Below are 14,324 nucleotides of genomic sequence, written 5' to 3'. Positions count from 1 at the left end.
ATTAGTGTCACAAGTAGGTTCACATTCACAAGTAGGTTTACATGCAATGAAGTTACTATGAAAATCCCCTAGTCACCACATTCCGACGCCTGTTCGGATACACTGAGGAAGAATTTAGCATGGCCAATGCACCTAACCTACACATTTTTGGACTATGGGAGGAAACCAGAACACCCAGAGGAAACCCATGCAGACACAGGGAGAACGCAGACAGTGATCCAAGCCAGGAATCAAACCTGAGTTCCTGACACTGTGAAGCAGCAATGCCATCATATCACCCTCCGTGGGAACATACCATCCTGCTCCAAGGCATTTGCATCAGTGAAGCTTTGAAATGACAGTAGCAGTTATCAGCCTCTCTACAACCCAATCATAGTGGCTACTGAGCCTTGAAAACAGGTGTGGATACTATCATACCTGGCCTCTGCTAGCAACTTCCATCAGCTGGCATTCCAAATGTTAGAGCTTCTTTAATGGGGTAGCTTGGACATTTGTCTTCAGTGCTGAAGACTACACACAGGGTGGTTAATATTATGCCAGTCATCTTAATGTTCCAGATGTCCAAATCCAGTGTCCCTATACATAAGAACAGAAGGAATTGTCAGGCAACAAAAAGATCAGAGTGCATCTACCTTCTAGTGTCCCAGTAGTTTCAAGATACACAATTGTGGAATTGTTGACTAATCATAGCGTTCGATCTCTATTAATTTATATACAAAAAATCCCAGACATGAAGTCAGAAAGTTCCCCATTGGTGGAAAAACCATAAGTCCAAAATACCAGCCTTAGACCAGCAGCTTAATCCAGGTCGTCGTGAAATGTTGTGGTGAAGAAATGCACTCATTGCAAGGCTGATTTCTCTTTTAGTGGTAGATAGAGGCAGCCCTGAAACTGTTTTGTGCTTTCACCAAAAATCAATCTTACTGCTTCATGTTGCATGAGATTGGAGCCCTTTTGCTGTATGCTTTGAAGTTCAGAAACATTAAAAGGACCTGTCTGAAAATGGCTTATATACCTACCCTTCCTTGCTGTAATTGAATAAAGGTGAATTGCATTTTTGATTCCTTCTCAGGCTGAGACCAAAGGCCTGTGCTGGACCTAGCATGAGTCAATGTCTTAAATAGATGCCTCAGTGCCTTCCAATCTTTGTCATTTCCTCTAAGACTTTAATGTCTGGCAATTCCCGCAATTATCGCTGTGACTTTTGCAAAAGATCTGCAAAAACCCTGGAGAAAATAATTTACTTCATTTCTCGGGTTTTTTTTAAAGAATCCTTTGCCAAGGTAACACAGAAAATAAAACCACAGAAATTCAACCCTCAGTAGTCTTAATGTGTCACATGTATGAAGCAAAAACACTGCAGGATGAGATTAACTTGATTTAAATAGCAGTGATACTGATATTATCATGCCAGATAATGCCATTGCACATATTCAGCAATATATACCAACCAGCTATGCCATGTGCCATGTTTGGGTTAGATTTGTATGCACACTAAACTAGGTGAGAAGGGAACTTGACAGCAATAACTCACTTTTAACACACAGATATCATTGTTTGTGTCTGCGGTGTATTTACAACAAAAGTAATTTCTATGGTTATTGCCATAAGGGCATAGGAAAAAAAAAGTGTAGAAATGGGATTGGGACAGGAGGCTATGCTGAGAGTATTAGCACTGATACAGACAGAAGAAAAGGTTTCCTCTGTACTAACATTTAATTTTGATTATATTGTCATCCTTACTGCACCTGGATATAAAGTTTCAATGTTTGCAATAAGCCATTGAAACAAACATCAACTATTGTCTCAGGTTATTTGATAAAATGAATATTTTATGACTACATAAAAGATCCATGTAACCAACGATTAGTTACCACTCTGACAAAAAAAAATCATCGACCGGGTAACATTTTCTTCAGTTTTTTTAATCTATTAGGCTTATATTAATATTGCAATGTGAAAACCCCTTAGTCGCCAGATTCCAGCACTTGTTTGGGCATACCGAGGGAGAATTTAGCATGGCCAATGCAACTAACCAGCACAAAGTGTCATTGAGGTTCACAGCATAAAAACAGGCCCTTTGGCCCAACTTATCCATGCCACCCTTTTTCTTAAACCCCTAAGCTAGTCCCAATTGCATGCATTTGGCCCATATCCCTCTATACTCATCCATGTAACTAAATGGGTATCTTTGGACTATGGAAGAAACCGGTGCACCTGGAGGAAACCATGCAGACATGGGGACAACGTGCAGACTCCGCACAGTGACCCAAGCTGGGAATTTAACCCAGATCCCTGGTGCTGTGAGGCAGGAGTGCTGCCCCACTGTACCTGGATATAAATTTTCAATGTTTGCAGTAAATGTGATGTACCCCAGACTACTGTGGGAGCTGGGGGAGGAGATTGTTGAGCCTCTGGCAATGATATTTGCATCATCAATGGAGACAGGAGAGGTTCCAGAGGATTGGAGGATTCAGGATGTTGTTCGTTTATTCAAGAAAGGGAGTAGAGATATGTGTGGAAATTATAGACTGGTAAGCCTAATCTCAGTGCTTGGTAAGTTGATGGAGAAGATCCTGAGAGGCAGGATTTATGAACATTTGGAGAGGTATAATATGATTATGAATAGTCAGCATGGCTTTGTCCAAGGCAGATCATGCCTTTTGAGCCTGATTGAATTTTTTGAAGATGTGACTAAACACATTGATGAAGGAAGAGCACTAGATGTGGTTTATATGGACTTCAGCAAGGCATTTGATAAGGTGTCCCACGCAAGGCTTATTGAGAAAGTGAGGGGGCATGGGATCCAAGAGGACATTGCTTTGTGGATCCAGAACTGGCTTGCCCACAGAAGGCAATGAGTGGTTATAGATGGGCCATATTCTGTGTGGAAGTCAGTCACCAGTGGAGTGCTCCAGGGATCTGTTCTGGGACACTTATTCTTTGTGATTTTTATAAATTACCTGGATGAGGAAGTGGAGGGATGGGTTGGTAAGTTTGCTGATGACACAAAGGTTGGAGGTGTGGAGGATAGTGTGGAGGGATATCAGAAGTTGCAGTGAGACATTGATAGGATGCAACACTGGGCGGAGAAGTGGCAGATGGAATTCAACACAGATCAGTGTGAAGTGGTTCATTTTGGCGGGTCAAATAGGATGGCAGAATATAACATTAATGATAGGACTCTTGACAGTGTGGAAGATCAGAAGGATCTTGGGGTCCAAGTTCATAGGATGCTCAAAGCAGCTGCGCAGGTTGAAGCTGTGTTTAAGAAGATGTATGGTGTTCTTGCCTTCATCAATCGAAGAATTGAGTTTAGGAGTCAAGACATAATGTTGCAGCTATATAGGACCCTGGTCAGACCCCACTTGGAGTACTGTTGGTCACCTCATTACAGGAAGGATGTGGAAGCCATAGAAAGGGTGCACAGGAGATTTACAAGGATGTTGCCTGGGTTGGGGAGCATGCCTTATGAGGATAGGTTGAGGGAGTTTGGCCTTTTCTCCTTGGAGAGACAAAGGATGAAGGGTGATCTGATAGACGTGTATAAGATGTTGAGAGGTATTGATTGAGTAGATAGCCAGAGGCTTTTTTCCAGGGCTGAAATGGTTGCCACAATAGGACACAGGTTTAAGGAGCTGGGGAGTAGGTTCAGGGGAGATATTGGGATAAGTTTTTCACTCAGAGAGTGATGGGTGCCTGGAAGGGGCTGCCGGCAATGGTTGGAGGCAGATTCGATAGGATCTTAGATAAGTACATGGAACTTAGTAAGATAGAGGGTTATAGGTAAGCCTAGTAATCCCTAAGGTAGGGACATGTTCAGCACAACTTTGTGAGCCGAAGGGCCTGTATTGTGCTGTAGTTTTTCTATGTTTCTATTAAACCATTAAAGCAAACATCAACAACTGTCTCAGGTTACTTGATAAAATGAATATTGTATGACTACATAAAAGACCCATGTAATTAATGATTAGTTACCACCTGATAAAAAAAAGCTCATCAACCCAAAATCATTTTCTCTCTGTTCACTGATGCAGCTGGACCTGACTGTTTCCAGTATTTTCTGTTATTATATGAATGTAATAACTGTTCATATAAGTGATAACTTAACATTCCATTGACATGGAAATATTTCCATTCTGTGTTTTGAGTCCATCCTGACCCTTGGCTCACTATACTCATATTCTTACAATGTGATTTATTTTAGTTTGAGGCAAGCATAAATTGTCTTCTTGAGGTAAATTATTTTTGCTTGAAGTTGCTTGTGAAGCTCTCTGTGAACATGACCATACATGATAATGAATCAACATTGTTAAAGAGACCTTTTTTTAAAAAATGTGCAAGTGGAAAATGTTGATTCAATATCTCAAAGACCACAAAACAGAAAGAAATCTTCAACTGTAAATCTGCACATAAATAAATCATACAGATTTCATTGTGGATCTGAAACATCTTGGAGTTTCAGACTGGATTCAGACCCCAAGCAAACATTTCTTTGATATGAAGAGTTGAAGTTATTATATGTATTGGTTGAAGGATTGCTCTTGTCCCTTGACATAGCAACAGTGTAAACACTTTTACTTTGAATTCATTCATAGCATCACTGCACACAGCAATCAGAGTAATATTTCCCCATTCTGTTTCCTTTCATCATGGAACCTTTTTTATATGAATTGTAGCTTTCATATTTATTTGTAAAGAGCCTACCTTTTGGCACTGATCTTTGTAATGCGTACAACAAAACACTCATAAAGAAAGATCTTGCTAAAAGCTGACAAGAGAGGCTGACTTTATATTGATGCAGTGTGTTGACAAGTTAAAACGATTCATGTAAAGAACCAAGCCAGATAAAATAGGTCAGTCAGTAATGTGAACTGTAGACAGTAACAATGATTGCTATTGATCTAAGTTGTTAATGCCAACTGACCTATTTTGTGTACTGCTGCTCTCCATTTACAATGTATTATCCAGGAAAATGGATGATATTGACAAAGCATGAACAACATTGCTCTACCAACCTTTCCTGTTGTTTCGAAGTTCTGTTTGGCTCTGTGAGATATCCACTATTAGAAATTCAGCGCACATCAGCTAAGTACACATTAGCATGGCCATAAATTAATATTGTTATACTCATATTGCTATTTAAAATAAAAATCCACAGTAATATAAATATTCCCTCATTTGTCAGGTGTTCTCTGCTAACTGGTTATTTGGCAATTTAAGGGGACGTTCTACCTTCTATACAAAAATGAACTACAAACAATAAATGTATGCAAGAAAAAAATCACTGCATCTTCAGGGTGCTTACTCATCTTTAAAGGTAAGCATTAAAGTCTAATTGGATGAAGAATTGCAAGCTCATAAACACTTTCATTTTGAATACATTTACCATGTCATTGCACATAGCAACCAGAGCAATATTTCTCCACTAATTCCTGTTGCCATACAATTTTTTAATGATCTGTGACTTGCATGCCTGATAACATTTGTGGATAGTACATTTGATCTTCTTACATGCTGAAGAATCTGTTCGCAATAACTTGACCTTCGTTTACTAATACAAAGAAATCAAGTCAACGGCGGAGGGTGGGAGGGGTGGGGCATGTTCTTTATTCCATTTCTTTATTAGGTCAAAACACAAAAGGATCCAGAAATGTTGACTGCCGATCTAAGAGAATCTACGAAGGGGAGATTGGGGTGGGGTTACTGTATCCACTGGATTTCTGTCCCTTTCTAGTCTGCTTACTAAATTCTGACAAGGAACAAATTCTTCTCCAGCAAGTAGTGACTAATTTCCGCTCTATAGAAATCTATTGAAGCAAATGCATATTGAGAAGTTGTCATTGTCATGAACTGCACGGGTGTTTTCTGCAAGGGCGTTCTCAACGTGAAACATTGGTTCATGGGGATGCCTAGTTTTGTTTTGGAATGGTGTGAGGAGTCACGTGAGACCCCCAGTGAGAATAACCAACTCAGTTGTCATGCAACAATTACTATAGACTGTTTAGTAAATTAAAGAAAATACAAATACACACAAATGACTACAATACTCTAAGACAATTAAATATGTGAATTACTAAACACACACACTGTTTATAGCAATTACCTCTTCTTCCAAAATATATTTCTGTGATCTCTGAACTCCATAAGACTTTCCCATTCTCAAACAATATCCAAATTACATAAATCCATAAGTTAAATTCATCTTATAGTTACCGCACAATCAAGTCTGGGAAATACCTTTTCCTGCTCCAGTGAAGATATTAAAACTGCATTTGCAAAGCTTCCTGCACTATTTTGGCTCTAAGACTTCTTAGATTTTAAAATAGACTCTGATTCTGAGCTGTAAATTGGCCTATCAACTCTGAAATGTTACAATGCATTCTTGGTTGCTAGATATTATGTTGGCACGTCTGCTTCTGCAAGTGCTGGCAATTATACCCTTGTTCCTTGTTGATTCCCCTTTGTGAATTTGAACTGTCTGAACCCCTCACATACTGCAATTCTCAAAATTAGAATCTGTTTATCTCCACTGATCTCAGGCATCCAGGTAAGCTGTTTCTTGATGATAGGGCTATTATGCCAGATTTTGTCTCGATGTCTGCTAATCTCATTCCTGGGAAAAGATGTATATCATTGTCCCCTTTGAATGCTGGATACTGGTGTCACTAGATAAGTTTTTAACCTTCTGCTGGGCAGATCTTTCTATCATATCTAGTTAACTTCTTGTTCCTGCTGTTACTAGGCAGATCACAGTAAAAAGTCTGACAACACCAGGTTTTAGTCCAACCGCTTTATTTGATAATAGACTCACAAGCTTTCGGGCTAGCCCCTTCGTCAGGTGAATGGAGAGTTCTGGCCTCACACAGAGCATATAAAGCACAGACAGTTTACAGATTATGGATTAGAATGCGAATCCTTACACCTAACCTGCTGTTCAAGACCTGAAGTGGTTGACAATGTGAGTGGAAGGAGCACTGATCACAGGTTAAAGAGATGTGTATTGTCTCCAGACAGTACAGTAAGTGAGGTTTTGCAAACCCAGGCAAGTCACGGGGGTTACCGATAGTGCGACATGAACCCAAGATCCCTGTTGAGACCGTCCTCATGTGTGCGGAACTTGGCTATCAGTCTCTGTTCAGCGACTCTGCGCTGTCGTGTGTCGTGTGTACCATCCACCAGGTACATGGTAAATACTCTTGCAACTCAGCCAACATTGTCTACCTGATACGTTGCAAGAAAGGATGTCCCGAAGCATGGTACATTGGGGAGACCATGCAGACGCTACGACAACGGATGAATGAACATCGCTCGACAATCACCAGGCAAGACTGTTCCCTTCCTGTTGGCGAACACTTCAGTGGTCACGGGCATTCCACCTCTGACCTTCGGGTAAGCATTCTCCAAGGCGGCCTTCACGACACACGACAGCGCAGAGTCGCTGAGCAGAGACTGATAGCCAAGTTCCGCACAAATGAGGACGGTCTCAACAGGGATCTTGGGTTCATGTCGCACTATCTGTAACCCCCATGACTTGCCTGGGTTTGCAAAACCTCACTTACTGTACTGTCTGGAGACAATACACATCTCTTTAACCTGTGATCAGTGCTCCTTCCACTCACATTGTCAGCCACTTCAGGTCTTAAACAGCAGGTTAGGTGTAAGGATTCGCATTCTAATCAGTAATCTCTAAACTGTCTGTGCTTTATATGCTCTGTCTGAGGCCAGAACTCTCCATTCACCTGACGAAGGGGCTAACCCCGAAAGCTTGTGAGTCTATTATCAAATAAATCGGTTGGACTAAAACCTGGTGTTGTCAGACTTTTTACTGTGTTTACGCCAGTCCAACGCCAGCATACCCACATCATGACTAGGCAGATCCACAGCAATCATGTTATCTACTGGAACTTAAGGTGGATTGGAAAGAAAAGGGATGAACTTCCATGAGTGAATTCTCCACTTGCCTATCATAACCTCAGAAGAATCCCAGAAAAAGTTGGAAATGACATTCAGCAGGAAAATCCAGAGAATTTCACTGATCTTTGAATGTTGCCTCGCAATAACAACATCGAACTGTAATTAATCAGGCTACCACATCACCAATAAAAAATGGTGACATTTGTACAGCAAACACGCTCCCATAAGACCATAATACCACGAGATGTAGGAGCAGAATTAGGCCATTCAGCCCATCGAGTCTACTCTACTGTTCAATCATGGCTGATCAGTTTCTCAACCCTATTCTCCTGCTTTTTCCCTGTAACCCTTGATCCCTTCACCAATCAAGAATCTATCTATCTCTGCCTTAATTGTGCTCAGTGAACTGGTCTCCACAGCCTTTTCTGGCAATGAGTTCCATAGATTTACCACCTTCTTGCTGAAGAACATGCAGGTGTTTGCAAAAATTCCTGCCAGGTCAAAGGAGGAAATATTCTGAGGAATGACAAAAAGCCTTGCTGAAAACCCACCTCTTCAGCCGAGTGAAAAGGGAACAAAGGAAATGGAAACACGGACGTGTTCAGAAATGGACATCCAAAACTTTTGATGGGATGAGGAACTGGCACAAGAAGCTAGAATTGGAACTACCGGGGATTGGGTGTGGGTGGGGAAGCAAGGAGGATTTATAGAGCTCAGGTAGGTTAAATAGATAGGATGAGGAAAGAACACAAAACGGGTTAAATGCAAGGATGAGAATTTTATATGTGACGTGTTAGGAAATCAGGAGCCAAAATAAGTCAGCAAGGTGCTGAGCCACCAGTACATCACAGAATAGAATCCCTATGGTACAGGAGGCCATTTGGCCCATCAAATCTGCGCTGACCACACAGGCCCTATCCCCATAACCCACATATTTACCATATTAATCCCCGACACTAAAGGGGCAATTTAGCATAATCAATCAACTTAACTCGCTCATCTTTGGAGTGTGGGAGGAAGCCAGAGGAAATCCATGCAGTCATAGGGAGAACTTAAGAACATAAGAACATCAGAAATAGGAGCAGGAGTAGGCCACCTAGCCCTTCGAGCCTGCCCCGCCATTCAATAAGATCATGGCTGATCTGAAGTGGATCAGTTCCACTTTCCCACTTTCTCCCCATAACCCTTAATTCCCCTGCCTATCAAAAACCTATCTACCTGTGATTTAAATATATTTAGCGAGGTAGCCTCCAACACTTCAACGGGCAGAGAATGCCAGAGATTCACCACCCTTTGAGTGAAGAAGTTCCTCCTCAACTCCAATCTAAACTGCTCCCCCCCCATCTTGAGGCTGTGCCCTCTAGTCCTGCTATCCTTTCTAAGTGGGAAGAATCTGTCTACCTCTACCCTATCCATCCCTTTCATTACCTTATATGTCTCTATAAGATCCCCCCATCAGCCTTCCAAACTCCAACGAGTGCAGACCCAGTCTATTTAGTCTCTCTTCATAGTCCAAACCCGTCATCTCTGGTATCAGCCTAGAGAACCTCCTTTGCACTCCCTCCAAGGCCAATATATCCTTTCGCAAGTGCGGCAACCAAAACTGCACACAGTACTCCAGCTGCGGCCTCACCAGTGCCCTGTACAGTTGCAGCAAGACCTCCCTGCTTTTATATTCTATCCCCCTTGCTATAAAGGCCAGCATCCCATTTGCCTTCTTGATCACCTGCTGCACCTGCAGACTGGGTTTTTGCGACTCATGCACAAGGATCCCCAGGTCCCTCTGCACCGTAGCATGCTGCAGCTTTTCGCCCTTTAAATAGTAATCCCTTCTACTATTATTTCTGCCAAAGTGGATAACCTCACACTTGCTAACATTATACTCCATCTGCCAGTCCTTGCCCACTTGCTCAGCCTATCCAGATCCCTCTGCAGACTTTCTGCGCCCTCCACGCAATTTGCTTTTCCACTCATCTTCGTGTCATCAGCAAATTTCATCACCCTACACTCAGCCCCCTCCTCCAGATCATCTATATAAATGGTAAATAGCTGAGGCCCCAGCACCGATCCCTGCGGCACTCCACTAGTCACCAATGGCCAATCAGAATGGCACCCATTGATACCATGTGGACCATGATAACATGTGGACTCTGCGCAGTCATCCAAAGCCAGAATCGAACCCCAGCTGGCTCTATGAGGCAGCAGTGCTAACCACTTGTCACCGTGCCACCTCTGGGCTGGGATTTTCCAGACCCTCTTCACTGGGTTTTCCCCAGTGCAGATGCAGCAAGCTATTGGCAACCCTCAGGATCTTCCAATCCCACCAAAGTCTATGGGCTTTTGGATGACTCGCCTGCCATCTCACGGGGTTCAGCTTCAGTGGGACTGGAAGACCCCATCAGTGGTGTGGTGCTGGACCCTAGTAAGTTTTGATTAAACATAGCAACTTTTACCTAAACACGATTTATGAAAGGAACTTCAAAAAATAATCTTGACAGTGTAAGAAAAAAAACATGAACAGGAAGGAGAGATTAAAATGGGAAAAAAATCTGCTGAAAATGTTATACTAGCTCAGAAAGGAAAGACTATGCTAGAAATGCACAGTATCCACCATGTCTGCAACAAAAAAAAGTCAGCACGTCAGAAATTGACTGTAGTATTTCCAACATTTTCTTTCTTTATTTCAACAATATAGAAGTTAGTCAATGACTAATTAAAAAATGACCCATAATATTTTTGGAAATACAGCGTGTAATCTGGCCAGATTACCAATGCCTGAAAATATTCAATACTTAGTGTGAGTGATTGCATGCAGTGACAATTAACACGTTTGTAGTGTCGGATGCGATCATTCCAACATTTGTACTGCAATAATGATTCTGGTGGCATTCGTATCTGTTACATTTTGACAAAAAATATTTTGCCTCATTTCCGAATCCACTTGATAAAAAACAGAAGATCATTAAAAAAATGGTATTAATTAGATGCATTCTCTCATTTTCCTCCACTGCTCCCTTGTTTGTTCAGGTTCAATGAATGCTGATGGCTAAGCTCATGAGCATCTTGCACTCTTTGCCAGAGAAGGCGCTGTTAATTCAACTAAAACGTACAGCATGCAAAGGATCCGAGCAGATTGCCAAGTCTTTAGCTTCCACACAATTGACCAAGTTCATTAGTTATTTCCAAATGAGACTGTTTATTTGTTTAGGGCACAATGGAATGTATTCTCACAGTTGTAAAAGGATTGCAGGCCTTTATTGCCCCCACTGAGATTTGAGCCAAAGATATGTTTACCCTTCATTTCTCCCATTGTCGAGAAATCTATTGTGAGCATCTCCCTGCTGTCAGTGAAAAACAGATAACTCTTGAATTTGTAACTGGCTTCTCGTATCCTACAGCATACGTTACTCTGGAAATTGATGTTGTGCACTCCTGAAAAATTAACCCAAAGTTGCTTTGGAGTTTTGAGGATTGCAAAACAAACTGTTTAACAGTGTTTACACTGAGTCTGCTGAAAAGATTAATTTTAATGCCCACACACTATACAATCTGATCAAGAAAAAGCAGCCACCATAATCCAAATAATCACTGGTGGGCAGCAATGGGGAGACATTTGAAATAGCAATGGGAACTCAATACAGCTGTTAACAAACAAAAAATCCTAAAAAGTGGGACATGAGGAAAGGAAGATTACTTAGGCAATGGAAACTGTATGGTAAGGAATCAGGGAGTCAAGCAAACACTTTATAGGACTGAAATGCCCAGTACAGGAAACATGTGATGAGGAGCAGAAAGTAGTCAGCAACATATTGCTAACTCCGATACATGGCGCTTGCAACGTACAATCATATAGCCACCAGGATCTCGGCAGACTGTTAAACGAAACCCTTTGTCAAGCTGCACAGTTATCCGTTGCACAAGGGAATCACTTAAATTGAGTCATAGGTTAGCTGTCACACATGTCAATCAAAGTACAACAAACAGATATAGCAATATGCCAACTCAAGCTGATAGCATTAATTTTAATGGATGGTAACCGGTGGATGCAATTTCCTGTAATATGCCTCCTGGGAGTATGTCAGATTGCAGCATCGCCCTTATGCAGAACTGTGCTTTTACTGAGGCTGATGGCTGTAATGTATATCATCAGGACTGAATCACTTAGGACCATCTTTCAGCCCACAATAACTTTGTGGCATCTGGTAAGTAGGTGTGAAGTAAATGGCCCTTCCTAAAGCACTAATCACCATGAACAAAACATAATTCATTACTAATACTTGTGTTGAATCCATGGGATTTTAAATCAATTTCTTATAAGCATACAATGAACAAAAATCAGAATTCAATTCGATGAGAGACAAGACAATTGGAAAATACTGAGAGAAAAAGAAAATACTGGAGTGTCAAAATATTTCAGATAGCTGTTAAATGAACAATGATAATGGTATTCAATAACACCGTAATAAATTGGAATTTGCAGTGTAATTAGAATGAGTGCGGTCTGACTGTTCCATGAAGCTAAATTCTTCTCAACCCATTGAAAACAGATTGTTTCAAATCTGATGAAAGCTTGTTCCATAATGAAGATCCAGAAAATGAAAAGGGTTGCCTGCAGTAACAGAAGTACTGAGTAGCAAAAGATTTCATGAAGAAATGTTCTTTGTTCTATAATTTGACACAGATAGGAATGGGACTGCATATTTTCTGAGCTACAGAGGTACCAACTTATGTAAACATTTCCACACTAAATCTGCCAGTTGATATTCCACTTCAAATACAGTGTTAATCAGTGCAAGCTGTCTAGTGCTGTGGAATGATGTTCAGGAGAAGAGTTTGACACAAATTCAACAGAATTCCCATCCAGCATCGAGATTTGATTAAATGTATTAATATTTATTTTTTAAAAAACAGATGGCGGAAGAGTTATCTAAATGAGGAGAAAGAAAAGCTTGATAATCTACTTTGTTGCTGAATGACATTATAATTTCTTATTGTTTTCATTATTTTTTTCAACAATTTTCTTTAATAGCTTCGAAACATGGGCCCCAGTAACTATCGCAAGTGCAAAACAAACCTTTGCTCAAAGGCTCTACTCCCCCAGTAACATAAATATTAGGCGAGACCCTTGTCTTGTGGGAGGAAGGAGGTCAGAAAGAATCTGAACAAGGTGATGCATAGAATATCAAGCAAGGCAATTTTCTCTCACTAACTGGCTCCAGGATTTATAGATAAGTAAAATTGCCCTGAAGTATGTTCTGGCTCTGTGTAGTTGCCAGTTTCTGGTTTTTGATGTGAAAGAAGAATGTGACAGAAGAGTATTACTCATTCCGTCAGCACTACAAGATTAGTTTCAACTAGAATACAGTTCAGAAGTGCCACACGAGCCTCCAGTAGTTTTTCCCCTTTATAAAGTGACGTCACCTATATTGTTACGTACAGAGTGGATAGCAGAGAACTATAGAGAATCTACAAAAATAAACCAATGCAATGGAGAGCAGATTAACTAAAGAAGTGATCAGAAAAATGTAAACTACAGCTTATAATCTAGAACTAAGGTTAAGGTGGGAGGGGCTTGTCAAGGTGTCTAATAATGCAATTTTCACGTAGGATGAATGCTGGATATTATTTAAGATCATTGTGTTACTAGACAAATATTCCAGAACTTAGGCTAATAATACAGAACATGAATGCATCCTTAATTCTTTGTAAGTGGGTTTTGGGTGTTTAAATATCACTCCAGTTAAATGTCAACAACACCTCCTCCACAATCATCCTCAACATTGGTGCCCCACAAGGCTGTGTCCTCAGCCCCCTACAATACTCCTTATACACCTATGACTGTGTAGCCAAATTCCCCTCCAACTCATTTTCAAGGTTACTACTGACATATCATGGTGGGTTGGATCTCAAACAATGACGAGGTGGGATCCATGAAAGATAGAGAATCTGGTGAACTGGTGCGATGACAATAATCTCTCCCTCAATGTCAACAAAATGAAGGAAATAGTCATTGACTTCAGGAAGCGTAGTGGAGGACATGCCACTGTCAACATCAATGGAGACAAAGTAGTAATGCTTGAGAGCTTCAAGTTTTTAGGCATCCAAATCATCAATAACCTGTCCTGATCCCCCCCTGCCGATGTTATAGATAAGAAAGCCCACCAACCTCTACTTTCTCAGAAGACTATGGAAGTTTGGCGTATCCATTATGACTCTCATCAACTTTTACAGATGCACCATAGAAAGCATTCTTTCTGGTTGTATTAGCTTGGTATGGCTCCTGCTCTGTCCAAAACCGTAAGAAACTACAAAGGGTCTTGAGCGAAGCTTGGTCCATCACTCAATCCAGCCTTCCACCATTGACTCCATCTACACTTCCCGCTGCTTTGGAAAAGCAGCCAGCAAAA

Source organism: Carcharhinus amblyrhynchos, chromosome 1 (assembly GCF_965287045.1).
Source record: "Carcharhinus amblyrhynchos chromosome 1, sCarAmb.v2.hapA, whole genome shotgun sequence".
In the NCBI taxonomy this organism is placed as follows: Eukaryota; Metazoa; Chordata; class Chondrichthyes; order Carcharhiniformes; family Carcharhinidae; genus Carcharhinus; species Carcharhinus amblyrhynchos.
The sequence above is the reverse complement of the archived record's forward strand: the minus strand, read 5'-3'. Positions refer to the sequence as shown.